The sequence below is a fragment of the Danio aesculapii genome, chromosome 7, assembly GCF_903798145.1.
Source record: "Danio aesculapii chromosome 7, fDanAes4.1, whole genome shotgun sequence".
In the NCBI taxonomy this organism is placed as follows: domain Eukaryota; kingdom Metazoa; phylum Chordata; class Actinopteri; order Cypriniformes; family Danionidae; genus Danio; species Danio aesculapii.
Window position 1 is genome coordinate 74,182,359 of NC_079441.1, and position 12,500 is coordinate 74,194,858.

General features: G+C 44.6%; 1 protein-coding gene across 28 annotated transcripts in view; it reads right to left on the reverse strand.

Annotated features, from left to right (window-relative positions):
• Positions 1–12,500, reverse strand: part of LOC130232565 (receptor-type tyrosine-protein phosphatase delta-like) — a 389,872-nt gene that overhangs the window by 339,297 nt on the left and 38,075 nt on the right. For all 28 annotated transcript variants that reach the window (XM_056462519.1, XM_056462527.1, XM_056462526.1 and 25 more), the window contains exon 3: positions 4,090–4,112. The gene's annotated coding sequence lies outside the window, so the exon portion shown is untranslated. The remainder of the gene's footprint in view (positions 1–4,089; positions 4,113–12,500) is intronic.

Here is a 12,500-nt window from a genome sequence, read left to right on the forward strand (position 1 = left end):
TACTTCTTGGAAAACATGTTGCAATAGTAAGTGTGCTTCACGCAGGTGAGTGGACTTGACAAACCAACTGTAGCACACACTCTCTCCTTTCCAAACGATGGGAGAGAGAAATATACTAAAACTAAAGCCCTGTTGATATTACGCCGTTTTTATTGTTGGTTATAACAGTCGCTGTGTCAGATTATATTGTCTAGATCAAATCTGACGTGTTGTGGGTACCAGATATGCCAGACTACACATTGCATTGCGATCAATCATTGTGTAAAGTCTACACCACACATTCTGTCATTAAGAGTCCGTATACATTATAAATGCCTCTGTGATTAGTTTATCTGGTAGTTTAAATAACCTCTCTTTAATTTAGATTCTGTGCCTCTATTGGCTAACTCATCATGGACGATGGGGAAAACATTAAACATGCTTAATTATGATGTGGTCCTGAAGCGGCGCAGACATGGCATTGATGCACTATGATGCACTAAACAAGATCAACTTAAATACTAGCTCTTCAAATATTAAAGATCACCACCGTGAGCCTGCGGTGTTACCCTCACGCCTCACATATTTCACACAGCACATAGATTGCAAGTATTGTCAGCTTAGTATTTGATCAATCTTTGGCCTGTTTTCAGTTTATAATCGTAAATCAAGACTGTCTCACTCTGTAATTAATTACTAGCTCATTTAAATCTCTTCCGCGAGCACAGTGTGTTAGTATCTCAGTTCACACCTCACATGGTGTATTATACAGACTTCTGCTCGCTCCTATTGCTTCATTTTTGTGCTTACACTTTGCTGTTTGTTTCTTAGCTCACGCTTGTCTTCTCTTACATGAGTCTTACACTATATTTACTCACGCTTGTGGCATTTCCCCTTGTGTGCGCCTCAATATATTATACAGTAAATCATCTTGTATGTGCACGCTTGTTTTGCTTTTTCAGTATGGAGGAGCACTTGTCATAGCATTATATACCGCAGCTCTCTGATGATCACAACTGTTCTTTTAGCCTCAGTTATTGGATAAAAACATCTGCTATATGAGTGAATATAAAATATCTCCCCATCACAATCCACAAGCATTCTCCCCTCATCACCTCCACCCTCTTCTCCTCTCTTCACCTATTCTCTCCTGTTTTATTCCTTCACTCTTTCCCTTATCCTCCTCTCGCTTTTTGCTGAATGTGTTGAATGAAGGATGCTTGTTGTTGTTGTTGTTGTTGTGTGAATAAAATCTCAAAATCCCCCATTCCCTCACCTCTCCGTCTCTCCCCTCCTCTATTTTCATCTCTCCTACCCCCCGGTGTGTGTTTCTGGACTCAGTTTGCAAACACACACAGAGATTCCCCTCCGTGCTCTCCGGAAACTTCAGCACCATTTTGTTTCCAGCAGGTGCTGAGCTGTAAATAGGTCACTGATCCGGATCCATAATGGTGGCTGGAGAAAGTTTCCAGATTGATTTTTAGTGTGTGTAGAGCTGAGCAACTGGAACACACAGGGCCTCTGGAGACGGTGAGATCCGTCCCGTGACCCGCTGTCACTCCAGACTCCGCTCATCCGGGTGTAAAGCAGCCGCACACACAGCATGCTCTCACACACACACACACACACACACACACACACACACACACACACACACACACACACACACACACACACACACACACACAGGTGGAAAAAGCTCTTTCTGTAAACACTGCACCCAGCGGATGACTGATCTGAGTTGGACGTGTCCATCTCTGATGCTTTAACACTAGAACTACTGAGGTGGTCGTATTTAATCTTAGTATTTTAATACTTTAAAGGTCATGATCCACACTCCTTAAAGAATGACTTCATATGTCTTCATTTCACATTGTTTGGAGATATAAAGCACAAACGTTTCAGCTCAATGCCTTCCTCAGTGTGCGAAACAGTGTTCCCTTATTCCTCAGTCATTCCCATCACATCATTAACCGAACAGCTACTCAATAGTTAAAAACAGTCCAGTCCCATTTGGTCTCGTATGTAGCTAGTAACATTAAGAATGTCTCCTCCACCTACACAAACACCATCGCCATATTCAGAGAGAGCAGATTTAAGATTGATGCATCATTATTGAAATAAGGCAAGAGCGAATACTTCAAGACTAAACAACATCAATAAAACCCACATGTCTATAATAGCCGGACTCTTCTTTTCCTAAATATGTGTGTATTATTAACTAGCATTGATAACTGTGTGGAGTTTCTCCCTGTATTGGTGTGGGTTTCCTCCAGGTGCTCCGGTTTCCCCCACAGTCCAAACACATGCGCTATAGGGGAACTGATCAACTAAACTGGCCGTAGTGTATGAGTGTGTGTGTGTGTGAATGAGTGTGCATGGGTGTTTCCCAGTACTGGGTTGCGGCTGGAAGGGCATTTGCTGTGTAATAGTTGTCAGTTCATTCCGCTGTGGCGAATCCTGATGAATAAAGGGACTAAGCTGAAGGAAAATGAATGAATGAAAGAGCTATGAGTATTTCTACTTTCTCTAATTTAATTATGATAGCGTGATTTTCAGTATCTGCTACTCTTCCTCGTCACTTTGAATATGCATGCCTGTGTTGCCTAGCAACATAATCATCTTCCTGACAGCAAAAACATAACTTTACTTCAGACATGTTCATCAAAACAACACTGTCAGTGTGGTGAAAAGCTTGCTCTCCTGCTGGTGAAAGTGAAAGTAAACATGAGTTGTGGCGCTTGACAGGCGGTCCAGTAGCCTAACTACACATTTATAGGCTGTTTCCAAAATGATCTTATTTTATAGGGTAATCACTTCACAACATATCATTCTCCTTCAGCTTGATCTCTTATTTAACAGGGGTCGCCACGGTGGAATGAACCACCAACTATTCCAGCATATGTTTTAATCAGCGAATTCCCTTCCAGTACTGGGAAATGAAATATTATTCAAATCTTAATTTTAATATCACAGAAGAAGCTCTGAACATAAATATGACGTGACGATGTGGCGTCTTATTCACCTTAATCTGGGCGTGGCCATTTGAATCATTTTGGCCGGAGACTTCCGGTCTCATTCACTTCCATTCATTTTTAACCGTTAAAAACAGCTCGTTTTGCTGCTTGGTGTTGCAGACTAATGTTTGTCTAATTATATTATTCTACTTGGTCTGTATAGTCTTGTAAACTCTTGTTTGTAGAGTAGGTAGTTTGACTGTTTTCTGCCGTTTATTATTCCTCGTCATTTCTCCCATATGCAGCTGAATCGGAAGTTCAAACACAAGCGCACTTCCTCATTGAAGAATAAGGTCAATATGAGGACGCTAAGTCTACTATAAGCAGTATTCTGGAACTACTAAGCGCTCTACGAGGGAAAATCAGCTGTTGCAAGCTGTGTGGACAGAAGTGTGTAGTGTGTCCACTGTAATACTGGAGTGAGACAAACACAACAAGACTCTTTTTAAGAATGTCCTGGCGCTCAACCAGGATCCAAATGCCAGAGATTTTGATGTCGACCACACCAGTGCGGTTTGCTCCGCCCACCAATGTTGACTGACGGCCAAAAACTACAGCAAATAGGCATTGGTTCAGTCTGACTGTGTGGTTGTGACTGTGGTTTTCTGCTTCATCGAGTTGCTGTTGTTTATTTTCAACCTGATTCTGGGAAAGTGGGCGGGGAGAAACTACTCGAGTGGGTGGGAAAAACCAGCTCATTTGCATTTAAAGGCACAGGCACAAACAGCTACATTCCCTCTGACCCAAAGATGGTCATCTTCAGCAGGGTGTAATCAATGATCTGATGGGTAGTTTGAGCTGAAGCTGCACAGACACAGTCTGGAGACACTAAAGACGGATCTCACAGCTTGTTAAAAGTATAAAGTTGAAGCCCTTAAAATATTATTGCACATCTGACATGTCTGAATGTCCACACACTCCAGGAGGACTGTCTTTGGATGGACAGGGCATTATTATAGTCAAGAAGCATAAATTCACAATAGAAATGTTTACTTCAGACAAGGCTTTAGGTGTTGTGGTGTGAAGTATTGTGGATGTGCATGTCTGTGTTAATGAGCAGTGCTGGATGGAGAGTAACTGAAGCCAGTCTTACCGTTCTGAAACTCTTGGTCACATCTGAGAGCAAATAAAGAGAGAAGAAAGAAAAACACATCAGCAAATGAGCGAGTAAACAAAGGAATATTGTGAATAATGACTACAGCCTGTACCGACACACACACACACACACACACACACACACGCTCTCTCCGTCCCGCCGTTACATTAATATTTGTCAGAGAGACTCTCACTGCTCTAACTATTCACTCTGAGCTCCATTTACATCTCATTCTCAAACGCCACTGTTCATTCCTGTGTGTGTGTGTGTGTGTGTGTGTGTGTGTGTGTGTGTGCGTGTGTGTGTGCGTGTGTGTGTGTTAATGGGTCACTTCAGAGTCATTATGTGAGGAGGCTGGAGAGCAGTTTCACCGTAAGCACGTCCTCATGAGAGAAAATCCTTCACACACACACACAAACACACACACACACAAACACACACACACACACACACACGATATTTCAGGTACATTTTAAGGGTTATTACTGTCAACTTAAACTAATACAAAGATGAAAAACAGTGAACAGTGTGTGTGTGTGTGTGTGTGTGTGTGTGTGTGTGTGTGTGTGTGTGTGTGTGTGTGTGTGTATGTATATGTGTGTGTATGTGTGTGTGTGTGTGTGTGTGTGTAGAGAAACTGTTAAAGTGTGTATTCGCTGTTTAAAGTCGAGTCTCATTAGTAGCAGCAGTTAAACACACGTCTGCTCTGATTGTGTTTCAATTAGTGTGTGACAGCGAGCGTTCCCTGAGCTCACACACACACTCTCTCTCACACACACACACACTTTAACCTGACCAGAGTGTGTGACAGCGAGCATTCCCTGAGCTCACACACACTCTCTCACACACACACACACTTTAACCTGACCAGTGGGCCGCTAACTAACCCAGCTGCCTTTAACACTGTAGAGCCAAGATGGCTGCCGCAGCGGCTCTAGCGCGCAGAGTAGCGTTGAGCTGATCTGCATCATGTCTGAGCTGCAGCAGAACTTCATCAACACTGGAGGAAATGGATCAACCGTTCACACAGCGCACACACACACAAATCCCACCGTAACTCCCTGAGCTTAGCATTTATATGACACATTATCCAAATCAGACGAGGTAAACATGGAGATTATATTTCCCTGGGCTGGAAACAGACACACACACACACACACACACACACACACACACACACACACATAAAGAGAATCTACAGTCCACCATCAGCACTAATAAACCACTGGAGGAGGAACACACTCGCCTTTTACTCACTATACCTGAGCGTGTGTGTGTGTGTGTGTGTGTGTGTGTGTGTGTGTGTGACCTAGCAATACTAGTGGGGATGAGATTGCTGAAAGTTGCCTCATTAAGACAGCTCAAAGAGCCGGCTGTCGTCAGATGCAGGAGTGTCGGAGCTCTGTTTGCTTTCATTGTGTTTCTGCTTTGCTATATTCAGCTTTCTGCTGTTTTCACTTCACCTAATGTTCTCCAGACTCTGTCTCCTGCTCACCAGCGCTTCTCTTCACCTGTTCCTCATCTCGTCCTCTCCTTATACTGCCTCTTCTGTCCTCATCCTCATCTGAACTGGTTTTAAATCTCTCAGTTCTCCAGAAACTGAGGAGAGTGTTCATTACAGAGTATACAAACTGACTGTTTACTGTGCATCATCACACACACACACACACACACACACACACACACAGAAGAAATCACCGCAGTGTACAGATGAAACTGTCGTCAGGTATTGAACAAGACTTTGATGTGTGTGAGATGACATGTATGAGTGTTTGGCTTGTATGGGCCGCTCATACACCAGGGCCTCATGCACTCGCTCCTCCCACTAGCGACGCCCCTGAGTGTGAACACACCCTTAAGGCTGGTTTATTCCTCTGTGTGGAGTGATCAGTGTGACCCACAGCGCCAGCCTTGTGTGTACTCCTGCATTCATACTCCTGCTGTGTGTGTTGCTCTGCAGTAACTCTCCTGAACACTAGCTGGCAGCAGGTGTTTCTGTTCCTCTGGGTCGAGGTGTTTAGTTTTTCTCTGAACGCTACCTTAATGTACAGGTAGCTCAAACTCACTCATTCAGTACAACCGTACAACAACTTTAATCATGAGGTAAACACAGAACAACAGTCTCCATCTGGAGCTCCTTCACAGGACCCGACACTTGTAAACACTCACTCCAACGGGCTCACAGCTCTCAGTACCGCCCACACTCATCACAGCTACCAAACTGACCAATCACAGAGCTTGTGCTATGCATTGTTGTGATGTGAAGTTAAATTTTTGAGAGGTGCATGTCAGTGCTGGCGACAGCCACAGCAATGTGATCGCACAAAGGCTGTGCTGGAGCATATGTGTGTGCTTGACACCGTTCTCAGTCCCACCTCCGCCGCTCTCAGCCCAGCCCCACCCCACTGCATTCAGCATGCCCCACCTCTCAGCCCTACCTCAACTGCACTCAGCCCCGCCTCCACCACTCTCAGCCCCACCTCTAATGCTCTCAGCTCCGCCCCACCTCTACTGCTTTCAGCATGCCCTCACCGCTCTTAGCCCCGCCTCCACCACTCTCAGCCCCACCTCCACAGCTCTTGTGCCAGTGCCACTGTGTTTTTGAGAGGTTTTTATCAGCCCACAGTGAAGGGAATCAAGCCCCCCAGGATTATAATCCTAACTCTTTGCCGTTAAGATCTCCAGGTCTAATACTCTCTCAGACTACACAGAGACTCACACTGCACTGCTGGAACTCTTTCAAAACTCCTCCTGCTGTTTACATCCATCCATCAGACGCTCAGACGGAGAGTCATTCTTTATTAATCATTAATAGTATCTGACTGCAGACTCGCAGCCAGCTCAGATATGCAGTCTCAGACACATGCAGACAGTGATGTCAGTGTGAGGGGCGGGGTTAAGTGTGTGTATTAAAAGCATTGCATGCAGTTCAGCATGTGTATGCCTGAGATTGCATCGTGTCTGGGACTATGGTGAACTGTAGTGAATGGTGTGCTTTAGCGTGTGATGATGATGATGATGATGATGATGAAGATGATGATGAAGATGATGATGATGATGATGATGATGATGATGAAGATGATGATGATGATGATGATGATGATGAGGATGATGAGGATGATGATGATGATGATGATGAGGATGATGATGATGATGAAGATGATGATGATGATGATGATGATGATGATGATGATGATGATGAGGATGATGATACGCTGTTATGCTAATCTGGAGACTGATGTCTGTGTGAAGTGTGAAACTAAGCAGCTTTAAACAGCTTGATTAATAATTGATCACATCTAATCAATGACTGGACAATCTGGAGCCGCTAGAGGAACACACTGACTCCACTGTGTGTGTGAGAGAGAGAGGAAGGGTGTGTGTGTGTGTGTGTGTGTGTGTATGGAGTGTGTACTAATACATCAAAACTCTCTTTCAGCGTTTCATGCTCCAGCAGAATATTAATCAAGCGTGTCATTTTTCTGTTTAATTAACGTCACACTCACATATTATGGTCAACAAACTACTCAGCTACTGGCCTCAAACAGCCAACATCCATCAAAGCACACACACACACACACACACACACACACACACACACACACACACACATTGATCAGATTAAACACTGCAGTTCCACAGACTGGACTATTGCATCAGTGAGTAGCTGAGTGTGTCCATCAGTGCTGCACAGTAGAGCATCACCTCCTCATCTCCTCATCTCCTGCACTGATATCACTGAGAGACGTGGAGTCTGCTGCACTGTTGGGATTCTCCACTGTGCTGTTGTTCTCCTCTAATAAATGGAGGAATAATAGCAGAAGAAGACACCACAGCACTGAAGCAGTGCAGATATTGATCAAGACTTTCCTCCCTGCAGCTGATCACAGAACAGGTGATCAGCCTTTACTCTTCTCTTGTGCCTTCTGGAATCGTCTGCGTGTCTTACGGCTCCATTTTTAGTGTGCAGGTGTCTGGAAAGTCAGCTAGTGTGAGTGCTGTAGTGTACACTTGGTCTGAGTGTGCAGAGCGGATGACGACAAACACACACGTCCGTCCACAACCCGATCTGCTGACAGTCAATCAGGAGATGAACCCAGCAAAACAACCCAGAACAGCCACAGGAAAGTCTTCATGTAGCAAACTGATGGGAAAGCGGCTAACAAGGGCCTGACGGATGCTCACACACACACACACACACACACACACACACACACACACACACACACACACACACACACTCTATCTGCGCGTGACAGCTCTGTGCTGGAGAAGTTGAGGCAGGAAGCAGCCGTCAGGATCTCTGAAACGGACTGAAATACAGCGAGACACACACACACACACACACACACACACACACACACTCACACACACACCTGACAGGTAAAAATAACAGCAGGTTTTCATCATCAGCTGGATCTGATCTGCTCTGCTGTCAGGATGAAGATGCGTCTGTGATCCTGCACTGAATCTCAATCCTGCCGTTCACACACACACACACACACACACACACACACACACACACGCAGCGCTCGTTTGTCATCAGAAAACGCTTTAATTATGGCAGACGAAAGACAGCTGGACAGATGCGCTACACACACACAGCAGCGCTGCAGATTCTGTCATGACAAAACACACATCCAGACTGATGAATGATCTGAGGAACAGGAGTGTGTGGCGACGCAGATAACAGAGAACATCTCCAGATAACCTTCTGCTAACGTTATTTTAACATCTGAGGTAGCGCATAACTGGGCCCACACAGGTGTCCGCGCGCACAGAACTCTGGGTAGGGCTGCAGCACATCTCCTAAGTTGGTGAAATGTACAGTAGAGCTGGAAATCTTTCACTCTCATTGAAATATTTGATCATTTCTCAAAGAATATTTCATTTAGCAAAGAATTTTCCACAGTATTCACTGAAATATTTTTTCTTCTGGTAAAAGTTGTTTTATTTCACCTTAAGCACATTAAGGTCAATATTATTAGTCCCCTTAGGCGGCTCGATGGCTTAGCGGTGTCGCACTGCTGCCTCACAGCAAGAAGGTCACTGGATCGAGTCTCGGCTGGGTCAGTTGGCATTTCTGTGTGAGTTTGCATGTTCTCCCCGTGTTGACATGGGTCCAGACACATGCGCCATAGCGCAATTGATGAACTATATTGGCCGTAGTGTATGAGTGTGTGTGTGTGTGTGAATGAGTGTGGGTGTTTCCCTGTGACGGGTTGTGGCTGGAAAGGCATCCACTGTGTAAAACATATGCTGGATTAGTTGGTGGTTCATTCTGCTGTGGTGACCCCTAAAATAAAGGGATTAAGCTGAAGGGAAATGAATGAATGAATGAATTATTAGCCCCCTTCAGCAATATTAGTGTTGGATTGTCTCCAGAATAAACCACTGTTATACAATGACTGGCCTGATTACCCTAACTTTACCCTAATTACCCTAGTGAAGCCTTTACATGTGACTGTAAGCTGAACACTAGTGTCTTGAAGAAGATCTAGTCTAATATTGTGTGCTGTAGATAAACGCTGGGTTTGTGGTTTGTGGAGTGTTATTGTTTTTCTATGACCAGCTCTTATAACACTCTACACCACTCCAGCAGACACGCAGGAATACATTATGAGCAACAGAATTATCTGCTGTAGTGTTTTGAGTATGTTTTATTGCTTTTTAAAGCGTTTTGATGTCACACCATGTCCAGCAGATTCATGCGCTCGCTGTGCTGTCGCCGGTTCATGTGAAGATGCTCTGAAGGTTTTCCAAGGGTTTTTTAAATGTTGTATGTGGTTCTGAACGCTTGACTGGGTGTTTCTACTGTGTATTTACCCTCTTTACCTCAGATTAAACCCAGTCATCAGGAGTTTGATGCACTGATACACAGCACATGTAAAACTATCGATGATCATACTGTAGTGCATTGCAGAGAGTTTAAAATTGCTAAACCCTGAAGAAATGCTTATAAAGTTCGTTATCCTAATTGCAGCTGTTGTACTAAATCAGATCACAGTGTACTGTGAATGGTGCGGTTGTTGAGTATGATCTGCAGTAATATGTATGAGGATCACTTGTTTTGAAGTTTCTAATTCCTGTTGTTGTCTTTATGAGTGCTGCTATTATGTGATTGTTGTATGGTTGTATGAGGACTCACTGTATCACTGTAGGACTCATAAATAAAATAAAATAAACTAATAACAAAACGGGAAACTGCTGATCTAGGGATATAGGGTTAACAGTGTAGATGTTACACTGAGTATATCTGAAGTCTCCATCAGGGAGCGGATGTTAAGTACAAATGAGGTGATGATTGCAAACCGAATGATCCTCGTGTCAGTAGATGTTGACATTGAGTCAGGCAGACTGAAGCACAGGCTTGTGTGTGTTCAGAGGAGTTCTGGTGTCACTGCTCTGTCTCAGCATGAACACTGAACACTGGACCCCGCTCCAGTCCCCCGCTCTGATCTCACAGCAGACAGCGCTTCAGGAGCTCATTAGTGCACGAGGAGAGGACGGAAACCTGACTGTAAGTGCTTTACTTGACAGAGAAGAGGAGAAGAAGAGACACAGCCCACTGTGGACAGAGCTGATCTGATTAGACTATATCATTTAACAACTGATCAGGAGCAAAGACAACCCGATACACTCAAACCTGTGCTGGACTACAGCTCAATCTGCACTGCATTAGAGGAGGCACAAACCCCAGCTCACACTGTACCAGCACCACTGCAACTCTACACAACCAGTCACCATGACAACCTCACTGCAACTCTACACAACCAGTCACCATGACAACCTCACTGCAACTCTACACAACCAGTCACCATGACAACCTCATTGCAAATCTATGCAACCGGTCACCATGACAACCTCACTGCAACTCTACACAACCAGTTACTATGACAACCTCACTGCAACTCTACACAATCGGTCACCATGACAACCTCACTGCAACTCTACACAATCAGTCACCATGACAACCTCACTGCAACTCTACACAACCAGTTACTATGACAACCTCACTGCAACTCTACACAATCGGTCACCATGACAACCTCACTGCAACTCTACACAATCAGTCACCATGACAACCTCACTGCAACTCTACACAACCAGGTACCATGACAACCTCACTGCAACTCTACACAATCGGTCACCATGACAACCTCACTGCAAATCTACACAATCAGTCACCATGACAACCTCACTACAACTCTACACAACCAGTCACCATGACAACCTCACTGCAACTCTACACAACCAGTCACCATGACAACCTCACTGCAACTCTACACAATCAGTCACCATGACAACCTTACTGCAACGCTACACAATCAGTCACCATGACAACCTCACTGTAACTCTCTACAACCAGTCACCATGACAACCTCACTGCAACTCTACACAACCCTCAACCTCACTGCAACTCTACACAACCCTCTAGAGTCGCCATGACAACCTCACTGCAACTCTACACAACTTTCAATCTCAATGCAATATGCACAACACTCAGTAGCCATGACAACCCTACCGCAACTCTCCACAACCCTCAACCACAATCTCCATGACAACCTCACGGTAAGTCTACACAACTTTAAACCTCAATGCAGCTCTATACAACACTTCAGCAGCTGCCTTCACAATCTTGCAGCAACTCTATTCACTCCTTTAACACAATCCCTTCAACAACCTCACCACAACTCTCAACCACAACGGCAACTGCCATAACACCCTTACAGCAACTCTACCCAGCGCTCTACCACAGTTCCAAACTAGAAATAAAATATGAGGGACTTTGTGTTTTGGTGGCAGTGGGGAAAACAGCTCGTACATCATACAGCATGAAGCAGTTTCAAAATGAGGTTAGGATGGGGTGGGGTGTATATGAGTGTCTCTGTGATTCTGGCGCGCGCATGTGTGTGTGATAGGGTAGTGTAATGCATAGGCGTCTGTCTTTGTTTACAAGCAGAATTTGTGAGCAGTCTCCGGCTTCTCAGTATGATCCATGCTCACACACACAGAGACAGAGGGAACAGATGGCCAGGTTGTTATGTAGGCACAGAAACTCTCCTGCATTACGCCTGTGTGAAGCATCAAAAACCACATTTTCCTAACAGAATCCACACGACAAGTGGTCATTCAGTCTGACCGGCACGAACCCGAGACTTTCCCACTGAACATGTTAGATGCTCACAAAACTGACTTAGGATCAGATCAATGATTTCTGCAGGACTAGCATAACAGAAGCACATCCTTCATGTCCCCGGAGGACAGCTTTTAGGTGTTTTAACCAACTTTTGGTGGATTGTTTTCCTCTAAAAGGCTCTCGCTGTACCTATACATATCCAAACCCGCCTATAAATACTGGATAAAAATCTCCCACATGCCTCCTGCCAGCTGTTGCCATGGAAACG